Raw genomic sequence first — 14,950 nt, forward strand, 5'->3', positions numbered from 1 at the left:
AGAGCTTCCTGCTGAGGCACGGAGCCTGGTGGCTTGGGGACTGGTGAAGGGGCAGTAGGCGGTTCATGAGAGCGTGGATAGAGATTCAAGGCCTCCTTTCACTCCCCGTTCCTGTAGTGGCAACGGGAGGTGGTGGCCGATGGTGGAAGGCTGCGGTGCGATGGTGGGAGGAGAAGCGATGCCGCGTCCTTGCGGACTGAAACGCTAAGTTGGTTGTTTGTTTGTTCCCCTCTGCTGTGTTCGGTAGCGAGCGATAAGAAGTCAACCCTCCCGGTGTCCTCCCGTCTGGGGATGGAATGGAAAGGAGAACAGCGAGCTCGGGAGCTTGGTCGAAGCGAGGCGAGAACCGTCCGGCTGGGAGCGGAGCAGCCATCGCTGACAGGGAGATAAGTGTCGGGTCTGGAAATCTCTCGGCTTACGGCCCACTCGGGTCTAGGAAGGGAAGTCACGTTTGCTTAGACAGCGAGTCCGAGCGGAGGTTCCCGAGGTGCTTCCTTGGTAGTGGGAGAAACAGGGCTCCCGTTTGTCAGTGGTGCTGGTTTCTCTGGAACACGGTGTCCTTCTCAGCAGACGCTGGGCTCGAGGAGGAAGAACCAAGGTGGTAAAGTTTCTGACTGCCTCTTATGTGTTTCTCTCTTGTTGCTGTCTCGTATTGGCCAATACGTTCTCTCTGTCTGTTTCTGTCTGTGTCTTTGTCCTTGCTCTGCTTCTGCCGTGTCCTTGTACAGCACAGTTGCAGGCATTCCAGGTGAGCATCTCCAAGGGTTAAGGGCTCAAGAGCCAACGGGAATTCGGCAGGAACGCCAGTCGTGCAAGGGAGAGCGGTGCTGCGTCATGGCTGATTGACTCAGTATTCTTGTAGAGGGCTCGATACATAGGCGAGAGGGGGGAAAGGGCTAAAGGATAGAATTCCCACAGCCACAGACCTTAGTGAGTGCGAGCTAACGCTGGGCTTTTTTGGCAACCCTTGCAGAGGAATCAGTGCGTGGCCATGGGCGGAGAAGAAATCGTCCGAGATGGACTTGAGCTGCCTGGACGTGATTCTCGGAACACGTGAAGGGTCCTCAGCGTTCGGCCTTCCCATGGCTCTGTGTGAGTAAGAGGTGCTTGCATTGAAATCTTCAAGCGTCCTGGCAGTATGTTTCTTCTGAGGCAGAGAGCTTCCTGCTGGGGCATGGAGTCTGGTGGCTTGGGGATTGGTGAAGGGGCAGTAGGCGGTTCAACAGAGCGTGGATAGAGATTCAAGGCCTCCTTTCACTCCCCGTTCCTGTAGTGGCAACGGGAGGTGGTGGCCGATGGTGGGAGGAGAAGCGATGCCGCGTCCTTGCGGACTGAAACGCTAAGTTGTTTGTTTGTTTTTTCCCCTCTGCTGTGTTCGGTAGCAAGCGATAAGAAGTCAACCCTCCCGGTGTCCTCCCGTCTGGGGATGGAACGGAAAGGAGAACAGCGAGCTCGGGAGCTTGGTTGAAGCGAGGCGAGAACCGTCCGGCTGGGAGCGGAGCAGCCATCGCTGACAGGGAGATAAGTGTCGGGTCTGGAAATCTCTCGGCTTACGGCCCACTCGGGTCTAGGAAGGGAAGTCACATTTGCTTAGACAGCGAGTCCGAGCGGAGGTTCCCGTGGTGCTTCCTTGGTAGCTCCCATTTGTCAGGGCTTCCGTTTGTCACGGGTGCTGGTTTCTCTGGAACACGGTGTCCTTCTCAGCAGACGCTTGGCTCGAGGAGGAAGACGCAAGGTGGTAAGGTTTCTGACTGCCTCTTATGTGTTTCTCTCTTGTTGCTGTCTCGTATTGGCCAATACGTTCTGTCTGTCTGTTTCTGTCTGTGTCTTTGTCCTTGCTCTGCTTTTGCCGTGTCCTTGTACAGCACACTTGCAGGCATTCCAGGTGAGCATCTCCAAGGGTTAAGGGCTCAGGAGCCAACGGGAGTTCTGCAGGTACGCCAGTCGCGCAAGGGAGAGCGGTGCTGCGTCATGGCTGATTGACTCAGTGTTCTTGTAGAGGGCCCGATACATAGGCGAGAGCGGGGGGAAAGGGCTAAAGGATAGAATTCCCACAGCCACAGACCTTAGTGAGTGAGAGCTAACGCTGGGCTTTTTTGGCCACCCTTGCAGAGGAATCAGTGCGTGTCCATGGGCGGAGAAGAAATCGTCCGAGATGGACTTGAGCTGCCTGGACGTGATTCTCGGAACACGGGAAGGGTCCTCAGCGTTCGGCCTTCCCATGGCTCTGTGTGAGTAAGAGGTGCGTGCTTTGAAATCTTCAAGCGTCCTGGCAGTATGTTTCTTCTGAGGCAGAGAGCTTCCTGCTGGGGCACGGAGCCTGGTGGCTTAGGGATTGGTGAAGGGGCAGTAGGCGGTTCAACAGAGCGTGGATAGAGATTCAAGGCCTCCTTTCACTCCCCGTTCCTGTAGTGGCAAGGGGAGGTGGTGGCCGATGGTGGAAGGCTGCGGTGCGATGGTGGGAGGAGAAGCGATGCCGCGTCCTTGCGGACTGAAACGCTAAGTTGGTTGTTTGTTTGTTCCCCTCTGCTGTGTTCGGTAGCGAGCGATAAGAAGTCAACCCTCCCGGTGTCCTCCCGTCTGGGGATGGAACGGAAAGGAGAACAGCGAGCTCGGGAGCTTGGTCGAAGCGAGGCGAGAACCGTCCGGCTGGGAGCGGAGCAGCCATCGCTGACAGGGAGATAAGTGTCGGGTCTGGAAATCTCTCGGCTTACGGCCCACTCGGGTCTAGGAAGGGTAGTCATGTTTGCTTAGACAGCGAGTCCGAGCGGAGGTTCCCGAGGTGCTTCCTTGGTAGCTCCCGTTTGTCAGGGGTGCTGGCTTCTCTGGAACACGGTGTCCTTCTCAGCAGATGCTGGGCTCGAGGAGGAAGAACCAAGGTGGTAAGGTTTCTGACTGCCTCTTATGTGTTTCTCTCTTGTTGCTCTCTAGTATTGGCCAATACGTTCTGTCTGTCTGTTTCTGTCTGTGTCTTTGTCCTTGCTCTGCTTTTGCCGTGTCCTTGTACAGCACACTTGTAGGCATTCCAGGTGAGCATCTCCAAGGGTTAAGGGCTCAGGAGCCCACGGGAATTCTGCAGGTACGCCAGTCGCGCAAGGGAGAGCGGTGGTGCGTCATGGCTGATTGACTCAGTGTTCTTGTAGAGGGCCCGATACATAGGCGAGAGGGGGGAAAGGGCTAAAGGATAGAATTCCCACAGCCACAGACCTTAGTGAGTGAGAGCTAACGCTGGGCTTTATTGGCAACCCTTGCAGAGGAATCAGTGCGTGGCCATGGGCGGAGAAGAAATCGTCCGAGATGGACTTGAGCTGCCTGGACGTGATTCTCGGAACACGTGAAGGGTCCTCAGCGTTCGGCCTTCCCATGGCTCTGTGTGAGTAAGAGGTGCTTGCATTGAAATCTTCAAGCGTCCTGGCAGTATGTTTCTTCTGAGGCAGAGAGCTTCCTGCTGGGGCATGGAGCCTGGTGGCTTGGGGATTGGTGAAGGGGCAGTAGGCGGTTCAACAGAGCGTGGATAGAGATTCAAGGCCTCCTTTCACTCCCCGTTCCTGGAGTGGCAACAGGAGGTGGAGGCCGATGGTGGAAGGCTGCGGTGCGATGGTGGGAGGAGAAGCGATGCCGCGTCCTTGCGGACTGAAACGCTAAGTTGGTTGTTTGTTTGTTCCCCTCTGCTGTGTTCGGTAGCGAGCGATAAGAAGTCAACCCTCCCGGTGTCCTCCCGTCTGGGGATGGAACGGAAACGAGAACAGCGAGCTCGGGAGCTTGGTCGAAGCGAGGCGAGAACCGTCCGGCTGGGAGCGGAGCAGCCATCGCTGACAGGGAGATAAGTGTCGGGTCTGGAAATCTCTCGGCTTACGGCCCACTCGGGTCTAGGAAGGGAAGTCACGTTTGCTTAGACAGCGAGTCCGAGCGGAGGTTCCCGAGGTGGTTCCCTGGTAGTGGGAGAAACAGGGCTCCCGTTTGTCAGGGGTGCTGGTTTCTCTGGAACACGGTGTCCTTCTCAGCAGACGCTTGGCTCGAGGAGGAAGACGCAAGGTGGTAAGGTTTCTGACTGCCTTTTATGTGTTTCTCTCTTGTTGCTCTCTAGTATTGGCCAATACGTTCTGTCTGTCTGTTTCTGTCTGTGTCTGTGTCCTTGCTCTGCTTCTGCCGTGTCCTTGTACAGCACACTTGCAGGCATTCCAGGTGAGCATCTCCAAGGGTTAAGGGCTCAGGAGCCAACGGGAATTCTGCAGGTACGCCAGTCGCGCAAGGGAGAGTGGTGGTGCGTCATGGCTGACTGACTCAGTGTTCTTGTAGAGGGCCCGATACATAGGGAAGAGCGGGGGGAAAGGGCTAAAGGATAGAATTCCCACAGCCACAGACCTTAGTGAGTGAGAGCTCATGCTGGGCTTTTTCGGCCACCCTTGCAGACGAATCAGTGCGTGGCCGAGGGCTGAGAAGATACCGTCCGAGATGGACTTGAGCTGCCTGGACGTGATTCTCGGAACACGTGAAGGGTCCTCAGCGTTCGGCCTTCCCATGGCTCTGTGTGAGTAACACGTGCGTGCTTTGAAATCTTCAAGCGTCCTGGCAGTGTGTTTCTTCTGAGGCAGAGAGCTTTCTGCTGGGGCACGGAGCCTGGTGGCTTAGGGATTGGTGAAGGGGTAGTAGGCGGTTCATGAGAGCGTGGATAGAGATTCAAGGCCTCCTTTCACTCCCCGTTCCTGTAGTGGCAACGGGAGGTGGAGGCCGATAGTGGGAGTCTGCGGTGCGATGGCGGGAGGAGAAGCAATGCCGCGTCCTTGCGCACTGAAACGCTAAGTTGCTTGTTTTTTCCCCTATGCTGTGTTCGGTAGCGAGCGATAAGAAGTCAACCCTCCCGGTGTCCTCCCGTCTGGGGATGGAACGGAAACGAGAACAGGGAGCTCGGGAGCTTGGTCAAAGCGAGGCGAGAACTGTCCGTCTGGGAGCGGAGAAGCCATCGCTGACAGGGAGATAAGTGTCGGGTCTGGAAATCTCTCGGCTTACGGCCCACTCGGGTCTAGGAAGGGATGTCATGTTTGCTTAGACAGCGAGTCCGAACGGAGGTTCCACTCCCGCAGTACATTTCAACTTCCTCCTCACACAACGTGCACCCCCACCAGTGCTCTTCCCTATCCCATACCCCCTATTCCTGGTGTCCGTCAGTTTCTCTTCTTCTCTCCACAGACTCAGAGCAACCTGCACCCCCAGAGCATCCCTCCATTCATGTTTCCATCAGCCCCTCTTTTTCCTTCATAGAACACTCCCCATCCCACACTCTATCCTTATCCCTACCTTTCCCCCATCTATAGCACCCTTCAGCCCCGTTTCTTCCCTTCCCAACCCACAGTCCCTCCCCCCACACTCCCATCCCGCCTGCCATGTGACCCCCATCACTATCTTCCCCCCAGCCCTCCTTCCGCATGTAAGGACTCCCGCAACCACTCTCCTGTTCCTCCTCAACAAGCCCCCATCCCATGCCATCCCACACTCCAGACCCTTCCAGTCCATGCTCCCATCCATTGGGTCCCACCCCCCTTCTCTTCCTTTCTACACCCACATCCCATGGCAACCTGCACTCCTAACCTGCACCCCTTCCTCCATCCATGCCTACACCCATACACGGTATGCGTGCTTTATTTTGTTTTGATAAACAACAGCAATCTCTCAACTGTAAAAGCTAGATTTTAATAAAACAAATGTAGTTTGTGTAATTTCTAACAGCAGGAGGGGAGCAGGAGAAGTTGTGCGTATGTTACTCCTCATTGAGGGGATGGGCAAACGTATGAGCTTACATTGTAGTGATTTCTCTCCCGCGTCAGATAATATTATTTTGGGTGTACTTTCCGGAGGGGAACTGCAATTGAGTGCTGGACGACTTTCTAGCTAAGCCTTACTGTACAGAGCTGTTTGCAGACTCTGTGTTTCTACACTTGGTGCGTCCCAACCTGCGTGGGCTCCCAGAGGCCAGAGAGCCTAAGTCAGCAAAACAGGGAGAGGCAGGCAAGGCTAGTGGAGCAAGTAGTCTCAGTGAAATCCCAGCACATCTGGTGGCATCCCAGAAGGAGGACCAAACCCATCAGAAGCTGGGCCTTTGAGAAAAGGTCTCTCCATGTACTGGGTAAGCTTGGAGGCCTTTCAAGGCGTACCTGCTCCCGGCAGTGCACTTACTCCGTTACAGAAATGCTAACAGTAACAGTCGGTGAATGGGATGTTAGCGTATAGTCGTGTATACGATTAACTGATAAGCCTGGGCTTATCGGTTAATCCTGACAACTACACACGCTTCCCTCCCCCTTGCTGTCTCTAATACAGAGTCAGCAAGGGCTGCGGGGAGGTGAGAGCCTGTGCGCGTGGGGAGCTGACTTTTAAGTCATCGCCCCAGAAGCACCAGATCCCGCGGAGCTACGTGGTCCGTATCCATCGGTCCATTTCTGATACTGATAAGAACATAAGAATGGGTATACTGGGTCAGACCAAAAGGCCATCTAGCCCAGTAGCCTGTCTGCCAACAGTGGCCAGTGCCAGATGCCCCAGAGGGGGTGGACCGAAGACAATGATCAAGCAATTTGTCTCCTGCCATCCATCTCCAGCCTTTGACAAAGAGAGGCCAGGGGCACCATTTCTTCCTTCCCCCAGGCTAATAGCCTTTTATGGACGTAACCTCCATGAATTTATCTAGTTTTTTTTAAAACTCTGTTATAGTCCTAGCCTTCACAGCATCCTCTGGCAAGGAGTTCCACAGGTTGACTATGTGCTGTGAGAAGAACTACTTTTGCTTATTAGTTTTAAGCCTGCTACCCATTAATTTCATTTGGTGTCCTCTAGTTCTTATATTATGGGAACAAGTAAAGAACTTTTCTATATTCACCTTCTCCACACCACTCATGATTTTATAGACCTCTGTCATATCCCCCTCAGTCTCCTCTTTTCTAAGCTGAAAAGTCCTAGTCTCTTTAGCCTCTCTTCATATGGGACCTGTTCCAAACCCCTAATCATTGTAGTTGCCCTTTTCTGAACCCTTTCCAAGGCCAAAATATCTTTTTTGAGGTGAGGAAACCACATCTGTACACAGTACTGAAGATATGGCGTACCATAGTTTTATACTTCATTTTAGTTGCCCTTTTCTGAACCTTTTCTAATGCCAAAGTACAGTATCTTTTTTGAGGTGAGGAGACCACATATAGTACGCCCACATCTTGAACACTGTGTACAGAAGTTTTATATAGGGGCATTAAGATAGTCTTCATCTTATTTTCTATCCCTTTTTTAATAATTACTAGCATCCTATTTGCTTTTTTGACCGCATACTGCATTTTCAGAGAACTATCCACGATAACTCCAAGATATCTTTCCTGATTAGTTGTAGCTAAATTAGCCCTCATCATATGGTATGTATAGTTGGGGTTATTTTTTTCCAATGTGCGTTACTTTATCCTTATCCACATCAAATTTCATTTGCTATTTTGTTGCCCAATCACTACATTTGGTGAGATCTTTTTGAAGTTAAACAGTTACACAATTGCTTTTGTCCTTAAGTCCGAGCAGTGGGTGGTAGGGAGTGGCCTCAAAGGAATAGAAAAGCAGAGGCTCTGGTCTTTTGTCTAGGTGTCACGTTACTGGATTTTAAGGGGAGCAGCCAGATCACTGCTGCACCAATTGGGGGGAGGTGTTTGTCCCTAAGTCTATACAAAGGGGGCCATGCGAGATGTCAAATGAAAGCTCATGTTCTACTGATTCTGTATATGCTACTCATGTACTTGTATGATATCTGTATGTGGAGTTATGAATATGGAGTCTGTGCTGATATTGGCCTGCACTGCCTGTTGTAAAGGAGGATTGTCCGTTCAATGAGTATGCTAATTAGCACTGGTCCTGGGACAATGGCTCTCAAGGTGCCCAATACAGAACTGAGGACTGTGTCTGGGAACATGCAACCCAGCCAGGGCAAAATGGCTGCTGACATATGAAACGGAGCTAAGTCACTCGACCATGTGACCTGCTCCACTTGGAAGGTACCAGGGAGATATATAAGTGCCATGAGGCGGACTCCATCTTGTCTTCAATTCTGCTACTGATCCTAGATGCAGCCTTGCAAGGAACAGAGAGCCGAGGAGGATTGCTGACCCATCCTGACATAGGATGAACACCAGAGACCTTTAAGATAGCAGTTATAACATCTCTGCTGAGAGCCTGCATCGAGAACTCGGTGACTGGTGCATGTAATGTATTCTCCTTAACAACCTTACTCTCATGCTTTTCTTTCTTCTATTAATAAACCTTTAGATTTTAGATTCTAAAGGATTGGCCCAGCGTGATCTTGTGGGTAAGATCCAAAGTGTAAACTGACCGGGGATTTGTGGCTGGTTCTTTGGGACCGGAAAGACCCGTTCGGGGAAGGTGAGATTGGGTTCTACAACCCCCTCACCTGTGTGCAGGCCCGGGGCTAATTGTGGCACAGGGAGAGCTGGAGTGTCTGAGGGGTTTTGCCCCTGAGGCTTCTGGCTGGCCAGATTGGCCGCTAAAGCACTCAGTTTGACCGGTTTATGGCCTATTTGGGAAAGGCTTCCAGTCTGGGGCTGTAAGGAGCCCCGAGTTTTGAGCAATTCGCCCTGAGCGGACGCCCTCAGCTGTGCCAAGACCTGGCCCGGTCCGTCACAGCCACCTTCCCAGCTCACCTCAACCCTCACCCTACCTTTGCCCCATTCATCTTTCAACACATAAGGACCCCCTCACCCACCCTCCTCTTCCTCCCTAACGGCCCCCAGCCCAACACGCTCTTGATCCTTCCAGTCCACCCGTCCATCCAGTGGATCCCTCAACCCCTCCTTTCTCTTCCTTTTAACACCCCCAGCCCATGGCAATGTGCAGTCCTAACCCTGCCCTTTCTCCACCCATAAGGCCAAGGGCACCATTGTTTGAGGGGGGTAGGTGCCCTTGGTCCTATGGGTGTAGAATTGGGTAGAGAAATGGGGTAGGAGGGCAATAACCCCCCTCCTGAGTTTGAAACCCTGGATTTCATACATGAGGTGTGCTTAAAGCCCATGTCCTAACTCCAGAGGCAGTTCTTAAATGCAACAGAGTTTGAGCTGATGCGGCTTTGCCTTTGGGGCATGGACTTTATTATGTTTAAATCACCCCGCCCCTCTCGTTCTTTATAACAAATGGACGGACATTCAAGCAGTTGAAGTATTGTTAGATCCTCATAAAAACATTGCTGGGTACTCCCCGTAAAAGATGGGGGGGGGGGGTAACCCACTCTGGCACAACAAATGCAGGAGCAGGGGCCTGCAAAAGTACCCCAAAACCTGATCTCTCCAGGCTTTGGTACAAAAACTTCCCCCCCAAAATCCTAAAACCCAAATTTTAGGGAATATCCACTGCCATCACCCAAGTAGTCCAAGAAAACTAGGGATGAGATCACTTGGGAAACCACCTCCCTAAAACCTCAGGGGTACCTCAAGCTCTTTTTCCCCTCAGAGCTTGAAAAAGAAGAGAGAAAAACAAGCTGCAGTCTGTGCTAGCTGACTCCCAGCCAGACAGAGAGCTTACAGATAAAACTAGGACACCAAAATAAACCTATAGCAGGTTAATTAGAAAAGAAAACAAACTTTTTATTATCAAAACAATACTACCGTTGCAAGTGTAGTTAAGGTAGCTAGATGGTAAGGGCCACCAATTTGTATACTCAGAGGCTGTGTCTATACTGGCCACTTATTCCGGAAAATCAGCCGCTTTTCCGGAATAACTTGCCAGCTGTCTACACTGGCTGCTTGCTTTTCCGGAAAAGCACTGACGATCTCATGTAAGATTGCCAGTGTTCTTGCGGAAAACTATGCTGCTCCCATTCGGGCAAAAGTCCTTTTGCGCAAAACTTTTGCGCAAAAGGGCCAGTATAGACAGCTCAGCTTTGTTTTCTGCAAAAAAGCCCCGATTGCGAAAATGGCGATGAGGGCTTTTTTGCGGAAAAGCACGTCTAGATTGGCATGGATGCTTTTCCGCAAAAAACGCTTTTGCGGAAAAGCGTCCGTGCCAATCTAGACGCGCTTTTCCGAAAATGCTTTTAACGGAAAACTTTTCCGTTAAAACCATTTCCGGAAAATCATGCCAGTCTAGACGTAGCCAGAGACAATTCTGTGGGTTAGAAAGCTTCATTACAAAAGAGAAAAAAAAACACTTTTAACATCAATTTGAAATTCCCAAACCATAAAACAATTAAAAACCTGATAGATTAATTAAACTTTGCCCTACTTACATATTGTGAAAAGACTTTTCTTAGAGAGAGCGAGACAGCCTCGCAGCTCCCTGTTACCTGGAAGAACCCACTCTGCCTGAGACAGAGGAGGAAAAAGTTAAAAATTGCTTTGTTCCCAGTTTTAAATCCCTACCTGCATTGTTATTGGCTGACCAAATATCTGGCTAGGATAACCCCTTAACCATGAGGACTGACCAGCAGCCTGGTGGCTATGACGGAGAGAGTAGGAATGAGTGTTATGCTTTTGGGATCTGCATTTGGACCACTGCTATTAAACGTCTCACAAATGTTCTTGAAAAAGGAGAGACTAAAGGGATAAATAGTGACTAAATCAAAGTCGATAGGTCCTTCCCCATTCCTCCTTTGAAAAGTACAAGAGCCCAGCAGGGACTCTTGTGCATTTCAAAGTAGTGGAGCTTGGGTTCAGCTGGGGACTCTGAGTCCCCCACTGACCCCAGGCTCCATGCCGTGCTGCATGCCATGAGGAGCCCCAGGTCATGCCGTGTGGAACCTGGGGCCAGCTGGGGAAATGCTACGCAGAGCTGGGGATCAGCTGGGGAGTTGTCAGCTGACCCCGGAGTCCATGGCTGCCCCTTTAAACGTGTGGAGGTGGCTTTTCAAAGGGGCAGCTGCCGCAGAGCTGATCCCCAGCTCAGCCATGCAGTGCTGCCACTTAGAAAGCTAGGGCAGGGGGGAAGGAGTACTTCAGTCTCAGAGAGGCAGCAAGGTGTGGGGAATCGACTAGCTGACTATTCAACAGACAACTATCCCATAAGCATTTGCTTATGGGGATAGACTCGTCTTTAACATCCCTAATCCAAAGCTGATAGGAATGAGTTAAAAAGGGGTCTCACAAAACTGGACGTTTGGGCAACACAAGAGCATATGAATCCGTGTTAGCCAACACAACAGAAAAAAGAGAGGAAGCGGCATGTGAGGTGTGTTTGCATTCTTACTGGCTTGGACTCGAGCGCATGGAAGATGAGCGGGTCTCTTGGCATAATCCTGATGTCAGTGGGGAGCTACAGCCAACTGACCCGTCGGTGTTCAGTCCGTGTCTTGTAGCAGAACAGCCATGTTGTAGAAAGGGTTGGAGAGAGAGGCAGGTACTGGACGGTCTCATGCAGCTGTAGCATTTTTGGCAGTGATACTTCTTCCATGGGTTATTTGCTGTTCTTGCAGAGGCCTGCTGTAGGCAATCGGAGCCACTCTGGAGATCCAGCTAGATGAGGGGCATCTGCCTGAAGTGAGTCTGAGTCACCTGTTGTTCCTATTGACAGTGGAGCTGAGGAGCTCTCTCATGACGGTGTAGGAGCTGGTGTATGTTTTGTGAAATTATCTTCAGCCAGTGTCTGTGCAGCGAGGTGCCTCCTTGCGTGCAGAGAGATGCTTGTGATTTCCATGGGACGGATCCTGGGGAAGGCAGAGCTCTGCCCGTGGCTGGTAATTGTCTGGGATTGTCCTTTCCTCTCCGTAAGTAGCTGCACGTGGGTCGCTGCCCTTCAAATACAGCGATGTGGAGGGAGGGACGACAAACTACAGAGCATCTGTCCGTGTAATCACTGGACATCATCACATTGTTCTCCAGTTGCTTGCTCAATCATCACGTCCCTCAGAGGACCAGAGTATTCTGGGTAGGGTGTGGGTATAGTGGACTGAGGGTGTGGTGAAGTGGAGATGGTCATAGTTTCTTATAAATTATAAGCATTTTAGGACCTGGATAGGCCGGAGAGGAATAAAGAAGGGGTCTCCAGTGACCAGCAGTTAGGCGATGCACATGTTTATGTCTGTGTTTTGACCACTAGTGGTGGTCGAGTTTACAAGTCTCCTCTCATTCTCTTTTCAGTTCTCAGTGGCATTGGATTCATGAAAGAATGGCTGACTTGTGGCAGAGACTAAAGCCTTGAGCCCATCACTAGGGCTGGAAGCCAGCTAGCGCAATGCAGACTAAGAGCAAATGGAAATTTGCAGTTTTCCCTCAGTACTTAGTTAGGCAGTTATACCTTGAATCTTTTAAAATTATTTTGAACAATGTCTACGCTGCACACTTATGTCAGAATAAGCTACCTACTTTGAAATAGAACATCCAAACTACAGGGAAGCCTTGAAATTAGTCTGAGTCAGGCTCCCCTAATGTTGACGTACTACATTGATTCAGAGTCTCAGGAAGCACTGGGAAGTAATTACTTTGAATGACTCTGGGGAGTAGTTATTTCTAAATAAGAACAGCTGAGCATATATACTGAAGACATTTCAAAATAACAATTTCTACATGAGGGATATTCCTCATCACAAACAGGAGTCATTAGCCTGTTATTTCATAACTCCTAACTGCCTAGCGTAAAAATGTCGCAACAGAGCAACAGTGACACTCGATGGCCACTTTTGGCAATGCATGCACAATTCTGTAATGCAGCAACTCTGACACTCGGGGTGTGTCTAGACTACAGGGATTGTTCAAAAAATCTTTACCTGTGTCTAGACATCCGCCGCGTTCTGTCGACAGTAAATCAACAGAATGCGGCGGTTTTGTTGACAGCAGTAAATCTCATTTTACGTTTTACGAGGAATAACACTATTTTTGACAGAGATCTGTCAAAAAAAGGGAAGTGTGGACACGGGGAAGATTTTTTGTCGAAAATAAAGGCTTCTGGGTAGAAGCCCTGGTGGACACTCCTGCCAGACCTTTCATCTCTATTGTTCCTACCCAGACAACTTTGGGCACCGGGGAGGGAACATCAGGTGAGTGCTGTGAGGGTCCATCACACACAGGGCAGGGGAGGCGGGAGCAAAGCGGATGGTGCAGTACTGTGACATGTCATGCTGATCACATCCTGGGGGGAGGGGGACGTCCGACCTCAGGGAGGGACGTCCTACCCCTGCACCCGCATGGCTGCGAGGAACCACCTGGTCCTACAGACACTGATGCCAGGTACAGGCAGGGGTTTGGGACCCTGGGAATTGCAACACAGCTTCAGGCTTCTTAGCAACCTGCGGGAACCCCAACTGTGGCCTGGCACTTGTCTGTGCTGCTTGGCCATGGGGAGGGGGGGCAGGATGGTGGCCTGCACACTGTCTGGGCTTCAGGGAGGCCGTGGCTGCTGCTCAGGGCATACCACTCCTTGCTGAGACCACATGAGCATCCGCTGATCCTAGAGGACAGGCACTGACTGCTGAGGAGGGCATGCTGTCTCTCAGGGAAAGTGTGAGCATGCATGACTGATGACTTTTCCCTCTTGTCCTCCACATCCAGCCCAGCTGTCCAGGAGGGTGGGGGGGCCACACCTCTCCCACCTCCCAGATGGCTGCAGGGAACCCATCAGCACTGGCGCACGTATTTGGACCTGGTGCGCCAGCACATCTCGGCCCTGCAAGGGATGCAGGAGACATGTAATCAGAGGATGCAGGCAGAGACAGAGCGGTGCAGTCGCTTGCTGGACGAGTTTGTGCAGCAGCTGTGGGAGAAAAATCAAATAACTCCAATTGTGTCTAAGGAGGGACTGTGCAGGAAATCAAAACTCTCTAACAGAAAACTGCTGTAAGGGTTAAAAGTTTTCCGGGCCTCTCTCCCTGTAACAGAGAGAAATCATCTTAACTCTAATCAAGACCCTTACAATGCGTATCTCAACTTCATGGAGACTCCTAGTCTGTCACAAATTGTCATGTAAACTCTTATCTTTGTCACAGTTTGCCTTGTAGACTCCTCACTCAGGTTCTCATGTGCCTTTGTTCTGTAAAACTTACTTCTAGCACACCTGGTGTGAACAGAAATGTCTTAGAGTACTTCTGCTGAGACTTTGATATGTTAAAGAAAACAATCAACAACTAAACTGTCTGAACACACTGTATAAAGGATCCCAGAAACTCTCTCTCAGGGCTGCTGCTGCTCTCACTCTGGTAGCTGTCAGCCTGCATGCATAATAAAATTTTCCTTTTGGATTTCTCTCCTGCCTCACTGGTTTGACCTCCAGCCTCGGACCCTTCTGGGGACTCTGTACCCCAGGGGAGCGAGATTTCCCCAACACAGCGCACTACTATTTGCACTGCTATCCGGGAGGCCATAGCCTTCCCCGGTCCTGTGTCTGTTCCTGCTCCTCCTGCTCAGCCTGCCCTCCCCCCACACCAGCTCCCCCACCCCTCTCCTCACCCCCCTGACCCTCCTTCACCCGCTGCCATCCCAGACTCAGGTACAGCCGCACCTCCTGCCCAGCCCCAGCCCGCACGCGCAGCCATCTCCAAGCAGGCCTCCGCAGCCAGGGTGGCAGGGGCTCGTCATCCAGGTGGCACCCTCAGCTCTGAGCCTCCCTCCTCCCTTCCAGCTTGACATCCCCCTTCCCAGAGTCAGTAAGGGAAGCACTTTACTTTGTTAAACAATTTATTTTTGGGAGTGGTTTGTGGCCTGTTTGGGAAGGTCACCGGTCTGTCACAACCTGTCTCTGTTCTCAGTGTGAATGTGGGGCTGGGAGGGGCTTTGGACGGGGGGGGGAAGGCACTGGAGGCATGGGGCAATCCCACATTTGGAAGGCCTTGGGGAAACTCATTGGGCTCCTTGGGAGAATCACTCCCTCAGGGCTTCCCGAATGCGCAATCCGAGCTGGAGGGCTTGCCGGATGGCAGCTGTCCGGGGCTGCTCAAAGTGCCTCCCCTCCAAAGCAGCTCGTGTCCCCCATGCTGGAAGGAAGGCCGCCTCTT

The 14,950-nt window shown here is 51.5% G+C and overlaps 1 long non-coding RNA gene across 6 annotated transcripts; it reads left to right on the forward strand.

Annotated features, from left to right (window-relative positions):
* Positions 1 to 1,382: 1,382 nt before the first annotated feature.
* Positions 1,383 to 14,139, forward strand: LOC142818654 (uncharacterized). 6 transcript variants are annotated; one of them, XR_012896232.1, is made up of 5 exons: positions 1,383 to 2,242; positions 4,839 to 4,988; positions 8,088 to 8,225; positions 11,441 to 13,000; positions 13,512 to 14,139. It is a non-coding gene; the product is annotated as an uncharacterized LOC142818654 (long non-coding RNA). The 6 variants fall into 6 exon arrangements; XR_012896233.1 differs by lacking the exons at positions 1,383 to 2,242; positions 4,839 to 4,988 and adding exons at positions 3,072 to 3,384; positions 3,685 to 3,834; XR_012896229.1 differs by lacking the exons at positions 1,383 to 2,242; positions 4,839 to 4,988 and adding an exon at positions 4,998 to 6,124.
* Positions 14,140 to 14,950: the final 811 nt, after the last annotated feature.

The sequence above is a fragment of the Pelodiscus sinensis genome, chromosome 16 (assembly GCF_049634645.1).
Source record: "Pelodiscus sinensis isolate JC-2024 chromosome 16, ASM4963464v1, whole genome shotgun sequence".
NCBI lineage: Eukaryota > Metazoa > Chordata > Testudines > Trionychidae > Pelodiscus > Pelodiscus sinensis.